Source organism: Nannospalax galili, unplaced genomic scaffold, assembly GCF_000622305.1.
Source record: "Nannospalax galili isolate Female #2095 unplaced genomic scaffold, S.galili_v1.0 scaffold3038, whole genome shotgun sequence".
In the NCBI taxonomy this organism is placed as follows: Eukaryota; Metazoa; Chordata; class Mammalia; order Rodentia; family Spalacidae; genus Nannospalax; species Nannospalax galili.
The window spans coordinates 57,773-75,839 of record NW_008341458.1 but is presented as its reverse complement, the minus strand read 5'-3'; positions in this window follow the sequence as shown (position 1 = coordinate 75,839).

Sequence of the window (18,067 nt, the reverse complement as noted above, 5' to 3'; positions counted from 1 at the left end):
GTAAAAGAATAAAACTAAACCCCCATCCTTCACCCTGCACAAAAGTCAATTCCAAATGGCTCAAAGACCTCAATGTAAAGCCTGAGAGAGCCAGCTCTTGGATTCGTTGATTCTTTGTATTGTTTTCTTTGTTTCTATTTCATTAATTTCTTATCTGATTTTAGTTATTTCTTCTTATCTGCTGGGTTCAGGTTTCATTTGCTGTTGCTTTTCAAGTGTTTTGAACTGCAATGTTAAGTCATTTATTTTTCTTCTTTCTGATTTTTAATGTAGGTGCTTAGAGCTTTAAACTTCCCTCTAAGGACTGCTTTCAACGTCTCCCACAGGTTTTGTTGTGTTGTATTGTCCTTTTCATTTAGTTCCAGGAATACTTTTATTACTTTCTTAATTTCTCCTTTGACCCATTCATCATTCAGGAGTGTGTCTGAAGATTGTTTAATCTCCATGTGTTCATGTAGTTACTACGGTTTCTTCCGGTGTTGATTTTAAGCTTTATTGCATTATGGTCTGATAGAATGCATGGGATTATTTCAGTCTTTTTGTATTTGTTGAGGTTTGTTTTGTGGCCCAGTATATGTTCTATTTTGGAGAAAGTTCCACGGGGTGCTGAGTAGAAAGTATATTCTTTGGTGCTCGGGTGGAATATTCAGTATATGTCTGTTAGGCCCATTTGATGTATGGTATTATTTAATTCAGATGTCTCTTGGTTAATTCTCTGTCTTTTTGACCTATCTAATGGAGACCGTGGGCTATTGAAGTCCCCTAGCATTAGTGAGTTGGGATTAATCTGGGTCTTAAAGTCCTTTAGTACTGTTTTTATGAAGTTGGGTACACCAGGGTTTGGTGAATAGATGTTCAAGATTGTCATATCTTCTTGGTCAATTGTTCCTTTGCCCAGAATGAAGTGGTCCTCTTTATCTCTTCTGATTAGTTTTAACTATCTATTAAATTTTATCTATTTTTTAAATATCTATTTTGTCAGATATTAGAATTGCAATGCCTGCTTCTTTCTTCATAGCATTCACTTGGTATATTTTCTTCCATCCTTTCATCTTAAGGTAGTGCCTGTCCTTGAAAGTGAGATGAGTTTCGTGCAGACCACAAAAAATGGGTTTTCTTTCTTAATCCATTCAACTAGTCAGTGTCTTTGACTGGGGAGTTCAGTCCATTGATATTTAAAGTTATTTATGAAAGATGTGTATTGATTCCTGTCATTTTTATTTCTGTTCACATTCTTGGTGTAGCTGTGCATTTCCATAGCTATAACTTCATTAAGTTTCTTTCTGTAACCCCTTGGGTATAGTCGTTCCTTTCATCAGCTCTTTGTATTGCTTCCAGCACTCTGAAGAGCTGGTTTTGTGGACATGAACTCTTTCAGCCTATTTATGTTATGGAAGATTTTTCTTTCCCCTTCGACTATAGTAGACATTTTGGCTGGATATAGTGGTCTGGGTTGGCATCTGTGGTCATTTAGAACTGGGAATACTTTGGTCCAGGCTCTTCTGGCTTTCATAGTTTACACTGAAAAGTCAGCTGTAATTCTGATGCTTTTTCCTTTATTTGTGACTTGTTGATTTTCTTTTGCAGCTTTCAGTATTGTCTCTTTGTTCTGTACGTTTAGTGTTTTTACTATGATGTGCCGTGGAGAGTTTAATTTTTTTGGTCTTGTGTATGTGGTGTTCTATAAGCTTCTTGTATTTGTATTGGCATGTCTCTTTTTAAATTTGGGAAATTTTCTTCTACAATCTTGTTGAAGGCCTGGTCCATATCATTATCCTGAGACTCTTCTCCTTCCTGTATGCCTATGATTCTTAAGTTTTGTCTTTTTATGGTGTCACACAATTCCTGCATATTCCATTTTTTTGTTTTCTTAAACTTTTCATAATCTTTGCTTGGACGTTCTAATTAATCCACTTTATCTTCCAGTCTTGTCATCCTGTTTTCCATTTCATCCATCCTCTTGGTGAAGCTTCCTTCTGTCATTTCTAATTGGCTTACTGAGTGTTTCACTTCCTTCTTCATTTCAGCCTGAGTATTCTTCATTCTTTCTCTTTTCTGAATTCATTCAGAAGTTTATCCCTATCTTCTTTCAGTTTTTTATTTTTTTTTGTGTGTGTTCTTTAAATTCACTGAATTCTTTTATCATGTTTATAATTATTCTTTTGAGTTCTATATCCTGTGTTATCTCTAGGAGGTTCTAATTGTACTCCTTTCAAAGACTGTTGGTACTTGGTGGGTATATATTATTTTGGTTTTTCATATTATTTTTTCTCTGTGACTGATGTGGATTTCTTCTGTAATTTCTGATTCTTGTGTGAGACTCAAGCCTTCAAATTTAGGTCTGCTTCTTTTTTGTAAACTTTATGTGCCTTTGTGGTTTACTTTTGGGGCATGGGAAGCTGGTTGGTCTAGACTTCAGGTTCTCTGTTTTGATTTTATATTGGAGTGGTCAGATTGCTTTTGTCTTCAGGAGTTCCCACAGAGGCCCAAGTCAGATGAGGATCAGACACTCTCAGGCTTTCTCCTAAGGTCTGGATCCTTCCAGGAAAGATGCTGGCCTCAGAAATTTGAGGGCTGGGCTGGCCTAAGATCAGGGTCCAGGAAAGATGCTGGCCCAAGGAAGCTGGTGGCTGTGTTACCCAGGGATGCAAAGGGAGGTGGGAGCTTAAGAGGCCTGAGGCTCCTGGGGACTACAGGAAGGAATTGGGTTGGTCTGGATGCAAAGGATCAGGAAGCAGTGGGGATTCTGGGCCAAGAGGTCATGCCAGTGGTCTGGGGTGCCAGGACAAGAAATGGGCCAGTACTCAGGTTAGGAGAAATGGGGTCGGGGAGCTGGGAGGGTGAACAAGGCTTGGGGAGTTAAGGAGTTACCCAGGAATGATGCTGACTCCAGGAAGCTAGCTGCTCTGACGGCTTACTTGGTATTTTTGTGTGTATGAATGTTTTGCCTGTGTTTGTGTGTACATGGTACATACCTGGGGCCTGCTGAGGCCTGAAAAGCAGGTCAGATCCTCTGGAACTGAGCTGTAGAGAATTGTGAGCCAGTGTGTGGGTGCTAGCAACCAAACTTGAGTCCTCCACAAGACCAACAAGTGCTGAAAACTGCTGAGCCACCTTCCTAACACCACATACTTTATTTTTATTGGAGCGTTTTCACCTTGCTCTGTGTTGCAAAGTGTCATCTTTTCATTTCAATTTCCTGGAACAGTTTGAGGAAAACAAACTTGCTCAGCTTTCATTGTTTAACAGCATCCTAATTCCTTTCATCTTTAAAGGAAAGCTTTACTGAACATACTCTTTTTGGTGAGTGGCACTTTTCTTTGAACACTTTGATTATATCATCTCACTGCCGTTTCTCAGTCCACAATGTTTTTGTTGACAAGTGCTCTGATGGCCTTGTTGAAGCTCCCGGTATACATGGTAAGTCTCTGCCTCCAATTGCAGTACTTTCTCTTTGATTTTCAGTAGTTAAATTGTAAAATGACTCACCGATGGTCTCTCTGGATTTATCCTTGTTAGAGCGGTCTTCTTCCCTCGGCTTTAGAAATTTTCATTCATTATTTCTTTAAATGAGTGTTCTGCTACTTTTTTCTTCATTTTTTAAATTTTAAATCATTCACATATTGGCCTGCTTGATAAACTTTCTCTTAGATTTTTTTTTTAATTTAGGAACTTTTAAAAAATTCTGTCTGATCAAATCTGTTGCTAAGCCCTTCTAGAGAAATTTCCCTCTAGGTATTTAAGAATTTTGGTTTGATTCTTTCTTATCACCTAGTGTTTCTATATTCCCATTTTCATATGACATTCTCATTTTCCCATATTTAATTTCAGAAGTTTTATTCAGTTATCGTTCTGTGTTCCCTTGAGGTCATAATTCAAATTTTCTGTGAGGAAATTCATTGATATTATTTTGTTTTGTTCCCTTGACTGAAATACATTTCCCCATTTCTGTGTTTTTTATCAGCTTGTTGTTGTTTAGGAATTTGAGAAACCACTCATCTATTTCAATCTGAACGGACAGGATCGGCACAAGAAATGACCTTTATCCGTTATTCTGGCTATACAGTCTTGGACCATTCCAGCATTGTACGTGTGGTGCGGCACTGGTGGTGCAGAGGTGAGCACAGCTACCTTTGAAATATTTTTGTAAATATGTCCAGTTTGGGTTAACATAAGAAGCGTCAATTGTTTCAAAATCTCAAAACAGCTTGTTCCTTTCTTGCCCAGACTCAATAGTTCCTGCTTCCCCTGGCATCAGGCCATGGCACTGCAAAATATTTGTTGCACTAATCTGCCAGGCACTGGACTGATTCACAAGTGATTTCTAAACTACACCACTATCCAATTCAGGCAAAACATTAGTATCTCCATCAGAAAGCTGTAATATAATCTGATCATGTGAGTCATAGTCCATTTGTCTGTTATGAGAGAAGATGCGCTTAGATGAGTCCTCCTAACGCCCTTATGGGGGTGAGGGTGTGGGCTGTGGGAACCCAGGACTTCCCTAGGCTCTCTAATTGGCTTTCCGTTGAACTGTTCTCTTTCTGTTTAGCATTCTCAAATGTACATTCTCATCTATGTATTGCTGTTGACTTGATTTCAAGGGGCAATGAGGGCCTGCTATACCCATCAATGATTTTTTCTGACATCACTGTGCGCATTTTATTTTAACTAAAGTGATAGCTGCTTATTGAAAAGATCTGAGTACTATGCAACACTCCTTTTGACTCGGGAATGTTTGATGCTGGTTTAACTCAGGGTATTGGGGAGTTCTGGAGCCCTTGATAAAATTTGATGTGCTCTGCTGAAAAGTTTAGAAACAGATAGTTCTAAGACTAATCTGGGGTGTAGCTGTTCCAAAGGCAGAGAATGGATACTATTGGAAGTTCTGAAGAACCATTAAATCTACCCTCCCTTGTACATATGGGTACATGCATACATTACCTCTATGTCCAAAATTCACACATATATTCATGAAATTTCAAAATTTTGCAAATTTTTTCAAATTTCTATTGTCTGGTGCTCAAGTAAAAAAAAAACAACAAAAACACCTTCTTTAAAAGCAACACATGATTTCCATCTATGTGGGATTCTAACATTAAGAATAGATGAGACCAAAATCCCTGTGCCTTGTATATTTGCCAATGCACTGACCTGGCTCAGTCCAAATGAGAATAGGCCTGTGGATAAATAGCCCATTGAGAGCATCTGTTCTTTCCCAATAAATAAAGATCTATATACTGCATTTATTAATAATAATAGTCATAAGCAACAGTTGCTAAATTAGTTATATTAAATTTCAGACAATTTTAAAGTATAATTTGTTATATAATTTGATGCTTTGGATGGCCAAGGACTACTTCATGGAAGAAATTATACTTGAATGTTTCAAGAGGGTAACAGCTATGTCTTCTACATCACAAATCTAATTGCCCATTGCCATGGAGATAGAAAGGAGATGTAAAGTACTACTCATAATATCAGTATTAATTATGACAGTATGAGTTATTAATAGCTTTGTCTAAATTTCTTTATCTTTACAATCCTCTGATTATTCTGGGCTCCAAGTACATTAAATAAAAACTCAGAGCACCATCTCAAGAATTTTGAATGGCTTTTGGGCCCACTGATTTCAGCTGCTAAGAATCTTCCAGATAATTTTCCTTATCATCTATCCATCCCTTCTGTTTATGTCAGACTCCAACCATAATTACACAGAGCTTTATTTGGCTCCTTATCCATAACATGTCCACTCATGTCCCCAAATCCACATGTGAATATCACTGTTGGTCCTCATTTCCCTTATCACCACCCCTGCTTTGTCCTACTGAAAATGCCCTCATCTCCCAAACACTCAGCGACACTTTCAAGTATGAGGTAATAGTCACTGACACCCTCCCGAGGAATGCTTACCTCATAAATGAATGTTCTTACCTCATAAGTAAAACGTTCTTATGTTCTCATGGCTAGCATGTGCTTGTCACATTGTTAAATGTATTCATTATTACCAACTAAACTACAAGCTTCTTGAATGTAGAAATTTCATCTTACTGTACCTTGTACACACCAGTTACTTCCCTGGTACCTATACTCCGAGATCCTCAAAAATATAATCAAATACACTGTAATAAGATAATGAATGAATCATTGAATGAATGAATCACTAGCATTCTGAAGAAGGAATAAATGATGCCTACTTAGCCTAGAATTCCTGTGTTGTTTTCCTCAGCCTTCTCCCCATGGCCTCTGCCTTTTGTATGCCTGGGTTCATCTAGGCCTTCTCTAATCAGTAGCATGTAGAGCGAAGATCCCATATTAGATCTGAACTGATCTATTAAGAAAGGTTGTCATTCTCTCTTTTGCCCTTGGTGCATCCCTGGTACCAGATAAGACATTTCATCATCCAGTAGAAAAATCTATGTACAAAGATGATGTCAGGAGCCCGGAAGGCAAGGTAGGCTCTTAGTGGTCCTAGTGTGCGCTCATGCCAGCTGTGACCTGCCAGCCTTCCCCCAGCGAGGCACTGAAGGAGTCACATCTTGCCTGTTCTGGCCAGTCAGGCCCTCAAATACAGGGAACAGAAGCACCACCAGCTAAGCTCTGACAATCACAAAATCACAAGAGATGTATAATGGGTATTGTATAAACAGCTGTGCTTTGGAGCCATATTTTTATGCAGCAGTAAGTAGCCAAAATGTCTTGTTCCTTTGTCTCTGATCAGCTCAAAGAGAATATGTATCCACTCTACTCACAGCCCCTTGAAGACCACTTATATGGAGTGGTTATCAGTATGTAAGTTTACTGAACTGAATTAATAAGTTAAGATATCTTCAATTTGAATATGCAAAACAGGAAATATCCCTGTCTTTATACTCCCAATTTTAAAAGACATTTGTTATTGTTGTTGTGTGCGATGCATGAATTTGCATGCTCACTTGTGTGTGGGCATATGTGTGTGGGGGCGCACATACTACATACCTGTGTGTGTGTGTGTATGTGTGTGTGTATGTGTTTGTGTGTGTGTGTGTGTGTGTGTGTGTGTGTGTATGCATGTGGAGGCCAGAGGTTGATTGTAGGTGACTTCCTTGATTTTTCTCCATGTTGTTTACGGAAGCATAGTCTGTTGCTGAACCCAGAGCTTGCCAATTTGGTTAGTCCAGCTAGCTTCCTTGCCTACACAGCTTTATGTAAATGCTCAGGATCCAAAATCAGTACATCACTCTTGCATAGCAAGTGTTTTCTTCTAGGTCACCTCCCCAGTCCCATAAAATAGACTTTAATAATACTGTTTCTCATAATTGGGAACTTACATGATTTGTTGACAAGACCTGTCTACATATTTAATCACAATCTCTAACTTCTTAATCTCTATTAGCTTATTGTGATTGTTTTCATTAAAATATTGTATTTTCAGACAAGGATACCATACACCAATTATCAAGGAAGCTTATTTTTGCAACAGATGGAGGCTATTACAGATTTCCACAACTGGTCACACACCAGAGAGTATATTTGAAACATTCCCAGTCCTAAGTGGCACATCTTCAGTGGAACCTCTACACCTAAGGCTCATGGAACATAGGGGAATAGGTGTAGAGAGAATACGAATCCATCCCTCACTCTCACCAGTGAAGCTTCCTCATACAACAGTGTGATGCACACAGAAGGCCACAACTAGCCGAGTTTTAGAGAATTAGAGACTGCAGAGTGTGTGTCCCTGGACAGGACTCCTATATTAAACTCACCCACCCAAGGCTCAGGGACCAATTGCAGAAGAAGGGGTGGAAAGAGTGTAAGAGCCAGGGTCAGAGCATGAACCTAAGGAATGGAGGCTTTCAGGACTTGTGAAATTTGCTCATATGAACTTGCGACAATGGTGTCAGCATGCACAGGACGCAGCCTGACTCAATCAGACAAAATCCTAGTGCAGAACAGGGGAAATGGGCAACTTTGGCAACCAATTACTAAGGGTGAAGGGGAGTTGATCTTCTTTAAGGGAGTGACTCTAGATAGGCTGACGTATTACAGTAGATGAACTTGCAGCACCAAGGGGACCTGGGTACAAATGCTTGACCATAGGCTTTAACATATATGAAAGAATTCAACTATGACAATCTCTCTGCTTCTCCAATCAGGTAGTGAAGGTTTTTCTCTTATTTGTGAGTGAAACGGGTCCAGAGAGTGGAGAAGCAGCTCTCCGTGTTCAGGAAGCTTCTCGTGGGATTGTTTTCATATACGTGTGGATGTGGTGCATACATGCACATATCCTAGGAGAATATGAGGGTAAAGAAATGATATTCTGGGGCTGGAAAGATTGCTCAGTGGTTAAGAACACTGACTGTTCTTGCAGAAGACCAGAGTTCAATTCCCAGCACCCACATGGCAGCTAACTACTGTCTGTAACTCCAGTTCAAGGGGATCCAATGGCCTCTTCTGTCCTCTGTGGGCAGTGCATGAAACGGGTGTACTTACACACATGCAGGCAATACACTCATACATATAAAATAAAAATAATAAATAAAATATTTTTTTAAAAAGAAGAGAAGAGAAATGCTTTGTTTTGTGTTCTTTTCCTATTTGATTCTTTGACTTCTCTCACGTTCCTAAAAGAGTATCTGCCTTTCATGTAGATTCAATACTTGCTGGTGGAATTATTAATTCCTTGAAGAAGCAATGGAAGTACACACAAGGAAACACTACGGAGAACACAGGGTTCACAGTGGATGTATAGTTAGCCTCTATACAACCCCAGGAAAGAAACGTTTCTTCTTAGAGTTTTGGAAAGTCCTACAGAAGGACACCGAGGGACAATGAAAGGAAGAATGTGACATGACCTCATTTCAGAAGAAGGGCGCTAAGGGCACTGTGCAATTGCAGAGGCACCGTTCTTGCCCTGCTGTTCAGCCACAAAGTCACTTCTCAGGTATTTAGTATTTTTTAATCTCCAGAATATATAATTTCGAATAAATGTAAAGGATTGCACAAAGCCCCTATGTCCCAACTAGGCTGAGTGTTACAGAGATGGGAACCCCATGATATATATATAAAGTGAAGCAGCATATTATTGTGAGATATTCTTTCTGTTATAGAGTATAAAATGATTATATATTGACTTATAATAGATATTTGAAAGATGTTTGCTGAATTAATGCTGAGTGAATACACTTATCTTAAAGCATTCTTTGGCAGGTGGGAGGCAAGGAAACTAGGGAGAGGTGTTAGTGCCAACATTCAAATCCCCTAAACCTACTTTTGTGGGGAGAGAAGAGCACTGTGAATCTTCTATAATTTTCATTGCTGCAATTCTAAGTGAAGACAGCTTATGTGCTCTTTGAAAAATAACTAGAAGCCCAAGATCACCTTAGGGGATGGTGGCTATGGCATTAGATGTGCCCAAAAGGTCACTCTTTTAAGTCATTCGTCCAATATTGCTACAATCACACTACTGAGATTATCATAAAGCCAGCTTAAGGAAAAAGGGCTTGTTTTTATCAGTTCCACATTAATGGAGTAATAACTCCTAAAAGCCACACACACAAAGAATTGATACGTCATTGTAATATCCACAGTTTATTGTGTTTAGAGTCAGCATAATATTTTATCAATAATATTATACATTTATTGATGCTAGGATCACATCTTACATACCTGCATGTATTAGTAGGAATTACTTCAGCTATCATGGAAATCATAGTACAACCTTTTGAATGGTGTATTCCAAAAGAGGCATCAAGTCTACTAATATAGGAGAAAAAGACACAGAATGAACACAGAGAACATGAGATGAAGATAAAAGTAGATCTGGAAAATGACCAAAGGAAGAGAGTGAAGATTTGAACTAAGAAGCTGCAAATATCAATGTCTGTGGCATTAAAAATTAACAAGAAGGATCAGCGGAAAGAACAGAAGGAAAAAAAACCACAGACGTACTGGTGAGATACAATGACTGAGATGAAATGATTTTATGAGTAAATATCAATGTCTGTGGCATTAAAAATTAACAAGAAGGATCAGTGGAAAGAACAGAAGGAAAAAAACCACAGACGTACTGGTGAGCTACAATGACTGAGATGAAATGATTTTATGAACCATAGAAATTGAGTGTTAGATATGGACCTTAGATCTCAAATGAATGCCATCCCCTCACCTAAGGGACAAGGAAGAAAGTGCCTAAGTTTCAACAAATGATCCCTCCTCTCTTAATTTTTGCCACTGTATCTCTGCTAGAATATTACAAATTACCTAAAACATCTCCCGATGGATGTGTAATATGATGCCCAGTACATACGTAGTACATACGATTTCTAGCCCAGTCCCCACTTGAAGGTACTGAGAAATCTATGAGACATATTTAATCTGATTTGCACATTGAGAGTCAAGGGCAAGATAATTTGATTTTCTAAAAATAGCAATAACAGATTCACTTTCAGTCAAATATCCATCACACTTTCACATACCAAGATGAAAATAGGCAGATGGAAAATATGTCAATATTATGTTGTCACAGAATGAAGTTACTTGGATTTTGATAGTTTATATTCACATCAGAAATGAACTATATCCAGATGAAATGCCTTAACTATTTAAAGAAAAGATAAGTCTCACACCAGAAAGAAGAATTTATAGAACTGACTAGACACAATTAAACTTGTCACATAAAATGCCATTCTTCATTCAATAAGCTTTACATCAGAGAAGCACAGAGTGATATTATTGGTGCTATAATGCCTTTTCTATTGATAGTGAACTCTCACTTCTAAATGAGTACATCAAATTCATTTATCTTTTATACCATGTCTTTCCCTTCCTCAGTCACTCTTAATTCTGAGTGGATGTTATGGCTTGGTTATGAATGTCTACTCACAGGCACATCTACGGAATAGCTGCTTGTCAGCTGGAGGAAAGACTTTGGGAATTTTTACAAAGTTTTAGGAAGTGGGTCCTAGCTAGAGAAGGCTCTTCGAGCGAACACTGCCCTTCCCCTTCTCTTGTGCCCATGGATTCCTATCTGTCACGAAGTGAACAGCGCTCCTTGACCATGTGCACTGCAGCCATGGTATTCTAGTCAAGTGCTTGGGGCCAAGCATCCAGGGCCTGACCTCTGACACCATGCCCCGAAGTTGTCTTCTCATGAATTAGTCATAGTGCCAAGAAAATCTGCCCAGTGCGCACAAATGAAGAGCTTCAGCCTAGTGGAATAAATGTAAAAAGGAAACAGTGGTTCTGCCTGATCAAGAGATGGAGACACATAGTCCCTTTCTCTTATAAATTAAGCATCTCAGAAATTTCAGTATAGTGACAGGAAGCCGACTCACGCACTCATCTACGGGAGTAAGTGTTGAGCAAATATTTCACTTTTCCCAAAATAGTTGTCACTTTCGGTCTTCACCAACCCGTCACTCAATATTCCAGGTTTGCTTATGGGTGATGCCTATTTCCTGCCATCAGCACTTTACCTGCATCCCTAAAATATATGTTTAAGGCATTATGTAGGAAATTACAGAATTAAAAGTTTGTACTCTTAGGCCGGGCATCACGGTGCATGGCTTTAATCCCAGCACTCCAGAGGCAGAGGCAAGCAGATCTTTGTGAGAGCAAGGCCAGTCTGGTCTGCATAGTGAGTTCCAGGACAGCTAGGGATACAGAGACACCATGACTGAAAAAAAGATTGCAGTCTCGTATTGACAATTGAAATTGTGTTGTAGAGAACTGCTGATGTCATAAGAAAGCAGATTGGGTTCTTTCCTTAGAGTGTTTTACTGGAAATGATTGATCTCTTAAATTTCAAGTCTTCATACCTATTAAATGGACCTAACTAATCCTTCATCATCTTTAAGGAGTGTAAGTCATGCTCTAAAAAATTGTTCCTTTGCATTGTATATAAATCATGACATGAAGCAAAAATATTTTAAAAATTGCTGCCTCCAGATAGTATGTGCTGGTTGTTACGATATGATGATGATTAAGAAGCATGTACTACTGTGCATCACTGACCATGATATTACTAGAAATATCTTCTCTCAAGGTGAGACTACATTGCTTAAAGTGTTACATTCTTGCAGTTCTAGAAAATCATTATTACATGGCAATAATGCAAAGGGAACAATTCCATTTATACAACTGAATGCTGACAAAGCCTCTACCTTGCCGCATGCTGACTGGTATGACTGAATGTTTGGATATAATCCCTTGATTAGAAAGAATTAATGCTTACGAGTAACATAAATCAAAGTCACGTGTAACCTGAAAGACTTCAATCAGAGCATTGACACTTATGAGACACAAAGCACTTCTAGTCATTGGTACAAGAAAAGCACTATTAAAGCTCTAGTGAGTGCAGAGAGCGATGTCAGAATCTGTCCTTAGCTGACTTCTTGTATTTGTTCAAATTTTAATGGAGCATGCCAAGGAATGGAGAAAAATAAAGACTACAGCAAAGGACTTTCACTATCATCATATACAGAAACTACTCTGATCATGCCCTTGGTTGTAGGAGACTTTATACTGTCCCAGAGCATATGCCCTTTACCCCTGTCTACATACACTATGATATGTAAACATTTTGACTCTATATTCTTTGTTTCTGACGTGATAGAAATAATTACAGAATTTGACATGTAATTGTTCACAATGGGGAATTTTTCTATGAGGATGACATGCTAGAATAATTTTATTCTACCAGGTTTGCATGGATTCTAAATTATGAATAATCTGATTGATGCTTTTGGATGATACTGCCGAGAAAAAGTCCCCTTGAAATTCTAAAATGCTAAAGAGCTATGCAACCATGTGAGTAGTACAGGATGTGATACTTTTCCTTTACGAGTGAATTGTGACAAATTCAACAAAATAAGTGGTAGTAATGAGCTAATCATCATACATGTCTCTGGTTTGTCTTGAGGGGTCATCATTTCCCCAGAATTCAGAAATGAGATTCAACTCTTTTAAATCTTCCAAATATATTCCATATTCTATCAAAGGATTTCCTAAAATCATTCTGGTATATACAACTTTGAAAAAAGATAATTTTTATTCACTCATGGTATTTTAACTTATATGTGATTTATGAGTATCTTTTTAAAAACATACATTATTTTTACAACTTATTGAGTAATAAAATACAATCTACAGAGTTATTTGTTTGATTAGCTCAATCATACCAGGCATCAAGTAGCAAAGAATTTCACTTCCTTCCTTAGTAGAAATAAAAGTGCAATCCTACTTAAAAACCATTATGGAAATTTAGGTCTGATCAATTTAAGAAGTGTGAGTACTTTCAAATGCTTGGAAGAAAAACACAAACTTTACTCTCATATATCCTCAATCATTCCTTACATACATTTGATTGTGCAATGGTAACATTAAGCATTTATGAATTTTATTTGGAGGTTAAATCATTAAAGTAACTAAGAACTAATCAGCCTTCAAATAAACTGCTGTCTAATCTTCTTGAGTTAAAAATATCCTCTTCACCTTCCCACTGAAATTCAAATAATATCACAAATGCATTATGAACTCCAGAGATCAAAAGGTAAAAGATCAGACATTCTAAAAGTGAATACTTAATAATTTCATCAAAGGAATAAAGGGTTTTTTTAAGGCTGAAACTCATGAACTTTTATCATTTGTACTACTAACAAGAACTTTAGCATGCAAATGAGTCCCACAGAAATATTCTCCAAAGATCTATGCTACAGAATGCAAGGAAATTATCATGAGACATTTAACTTTTTAATTGGAACATACATGTATATACTGTATATATACTGCATAGAAAAATAACTTTTCAAATTTAAAATAATATGTTGATTACATAATTTGATATGTGTGTCCATATTTGTTGGGGGGGTGAGTTCCCCTAAAGGTACACGTGTGGGGAGCAGACACTGACATCAGGTGTCTTCCTGTGGTTGAGACAGGGTTTCTCAATGAAACTCGAGTGCACCATTATGATTAGTTGACCAGCAAGTCCTCTACCTGTCTCTGTTCCCCAGCCCTGCCCTGCTGGGATTAGAGAAGCATGCTACCACACTGGGCATTTAAGTGAATGCTGTGTCCCCAGATGCCCTTTGATGTGGAATCATCCACTAGAGACTGGAAACCTTGTAAGGGTGAAAGGAGTGTATAATCTATATTATAAATATATTAGACTAAATAAATTTGGGATTATATATATATGTATATATAATACACAGAGTAAAGAAATTTGGTTGGGGGATGCAGATATGGGAGGGGATTTATTTTTGCTCAAAATATAATGTATTAAATTGACAAAAAAATAAAAATTAAGAGTGTGCTAGAGATTCGAACCCAGATGTGCTTTTTTAAAAAAATATTTATTTATTTATTTAATTTTGTGTATGAGTGTATTGCCTGCATGTATGTGAGTGCACCGGTGTTGTGCAATGCCACAGAGGTGAGAAGAGGGCTTCAGATTCACCTGGAACTAGAGTTAAGGATGGTTCGTAGCCACCATATGTGTGCTGGGAATCGAACCCAGGTCCTCTGCAGGAGCAGTCAGTGCTCTTAACCGCTGAGCCATCTCTCCAGACCCCCAAATGTGTTTTTATTTGGGAATGGGTGATCCAAACTCAGGCCTACATGCTTGCACAGAAAGCACTTTGCCTGCTGAGCCATGTCCCCAAGCCCTTCCAACATTTCTGAGAGATGATTAAAAACTAAGATACAAAAAATTTCAGAACATCATGTTCCTTTGATTAAGATTAAGCACTAAGTTAAAGGATATTTCAGAACATTTATTCCTTTGATTAAACTGCAGAGTTTGGTTGACTATCAGAGGAAATATCAATGTATTATAGAAATGAAGTAGAAATGCCAAATCTCTGACATTAAGAGATATATAATTATTTTACTGGAAGAAGTTTTATATATCCATATAGATTTTCAAAATGCAATATTCGCGAGTTTGACCTGGGCACAGTTAGTCTCTAAAAATAGAAGCCAGCTTTACAGGGTAAGTTTATTTTAAAAAAATAACAATTTGAGATCACAGATTCAATGTATCACCTCTGTAAATTATCAGTGTGATACTTATAAATATATAATCAATTTGAAAGGAAATTCTGGATCTCCCTTTGTTTACTGAAAGTCATATGGCAAAACATTCATTATTATATATGAGTGTTTCCCTCTTGAGACTCATCAGAAAGACACTACAAAGAGTCTAGCATTTTAGCCAAACACAAAGTTCTCCATCTCTTTTCATATATGAGCAACTAGTCTTGATTTTTCTGTATTTATATAATTATTTCAGAGTCTACATCATATTAAATTTGTCTCCTATGTAACATTTTAAAATCTTAAATTTATTAAGAGTTCTTTTGGAATTCTGGTACAAAAACATTGATGTATTTACACAAAATTTGCATGCTCAGAATTAACTGACATTGTTGTTTCTCAGTGTTTTAAAGCAGCCTGTCTTTGTTTTATGGGGAATCAGTACTAATCTAATCTCCAAGGCTGCCCATTATGAAAATATTTTAATTCCTTCTATACGAAAAGTGCCTTAATCTGATGAAATATTTTAGAAGATGTAGTATAAACATATGTTCCTTTTCTAAGATAACATTTAAGACCAACAATTGATAAATGGGACCTCATGAAATTAAAAAGCTTCAGTATGAGCCTGGAGAGTTAGCTCAGCTGTTAAGAGCACTGGCTGCTCTTGCAGAAGACCCAGGTTTGATTCCCAGCACCACATGGCTGCTAACAACCATCTGTAACTCCAGTTCCAGGGGAATCTGACATCTTCTTCTGACCTCCTCGGGCATTATACGACAGGGGTACCCTTATATACATGCAGGCAATACACTCAAACACATAAAATAAAAATAATAAATAAGATATATTAAAAAAATTTTAAAAACTTTAGGATAGCAAAGGATATCATCATCCGTGTGAGGAGGCAACGTACACAATGGGGAAAATCTTTGCCAGGTCTACTCTGACAGTTATTATTTAAACTATGCAAGGTAGTAAAGAAGCTGTGAAATATTTTTGAAATGTTAGACATCTTTATCCATTCAGGAAATGCAAATTAAAACTACTTTGATATTTCATCTTACCCTAGTCAGAATGGCCAAAATCCAAAAATCAAGAGATGACAAGTGCTGGTGAGGATGTGTAAAATGGGGAACACTTATCCACCGTTCATGGGAGTGCAAACTGAGGCAGCCACTATGGAAAAATTGTCGAGATTCCTCAAAAAGATTAAAATAGGGAGCTTGAGAAATGGCTCCACAGTTAAAAGCACTGAATGTTCTTGCAGAGTAACCTGTTTAGATTACCAGCACTCACATGGTGGCTAATAACTATCTGTAACTCCAGTTCCAGAGGATACAAAGCCCTCTTTGATCTCCACAGAAAATGCATGATATGGGTACACCTACCTACATGCAGGCATTACACTTATACACATAAAATAAAAATAAATAAAATATTTTTAAAAATCTTTAAATAGTTTTTCCACATGATCTCACCATACCACTCTTGGGAAATGTCCCAAAGACTCTCTATCTTACCACAGAGCTACCTATTCATTCATGTTCATTGCTACTCTATTCACAAAACTGGGAAATGGAAATAACCTCGATGTCCATCGACTGATAAATGGATTAAAAAATTATGGTACATTTAAACAATGGAATATTATTCAGCTGCCAAGAAAATTTTTAGTTATGAAATTCAGAAGTAGATGAATGTAACTGGCAACAATCATATCAAGTGACATAGAACAGACCCAGAAAGATGAAAGACATATGTTCCCTCTCATAAGTGGAAGCTAGTTTTGAATCTTCAGATAGTTGTGTTTCCATCGGAATAGAGATCAGGAGACTAATAAGTGAAGGGGTGAATAATGGATAAGACAGTTTTAAATGTGGGTAACGGAGAGTAGGACAGAAGAGGGATTACCAGGAGGAATGACTAACAATAAAAGACTCATATGGAAAACTACTATAGACGTTCCTTTCAATATATACAAAAACAATCTAAAAAGAACTTAAATGTAGTTACCCTACAACAAAGATCCAGTGGTCCTAATAGAAACCGCAAGCTATCAAGTGAAAAGCCCTAGGCCAGGGATGGACTCTCACTTGGAGTTGTTGACAAGAGAGATCCCACAGACCTTCAAAATACTGGCTTTTTCATTGCATTTGATGACCACCATAACTTGCTGGAAACACTATTGATGAAGATAATATACCTGGGCCATGGAACAAACAAGGATTCAAGCTGGTGCTGACCTGGAAGCCACATCCCTGCTGGCTAGCTTTAATAGTATTAGAAGTGCTATGCATGTTACTGGCAGAGAACAGTAAGCATCAACCTCACCCAGTCATGAATGCTGCAAGCTTAACTAACTGGCTTGGCAATAGTGGCATCACTGTCATGGGAATAACCAACTACCTTCAAATTGGGTTTAAGATCCACTTCAGAAGATGGATTCTATACCTGACACTAGACAGGTCAGAGGCCACAGGGAAGAATTCAGTACTACCATTCTGAAAGTTTAATAAGCCACCGAAGGAAATAGTGGCATCACAAGCATAGAGAATAGAATTGTTTAGAAGACTAAAAAATAATCCTTAAGTTTCTCTATTTCTTGTAAATTTGTGGAGCAGCAAGGAAATCATATTAGCTGTGGTGCTCGTAGACTTTAAACTTTACAGTGAGAGGGATGGAGGGAACTAAAGGGTTAAAGCAGGAGCCAAAAGGTCTGGTTCCAGTTTCAAAGGACCAATCTGGCTGAGAATATGTTGTGACCTAGGAATGGAGACAGAAGTGGTGGCCAGGGAAACAGCAAGAGACTAATAAACAAGGCAGAGGCTAGCATCACAGATACGGGCAAAGGAAGCATTCCGGTGGCTGATGTGCTCTGAAGGTAGACGTTCCTGATACATAAAATGATGAATATTAGAAAAAGAGAGACATCAGAGACTACTGCAAGCCTGTTTAGTATGAGTCACTAGGACAATGGAGATGCCTTTGAGGTGGAAAAGATTGTAGGGAACTCGGGTTTAATTTAATTAATTATTACATTATATAG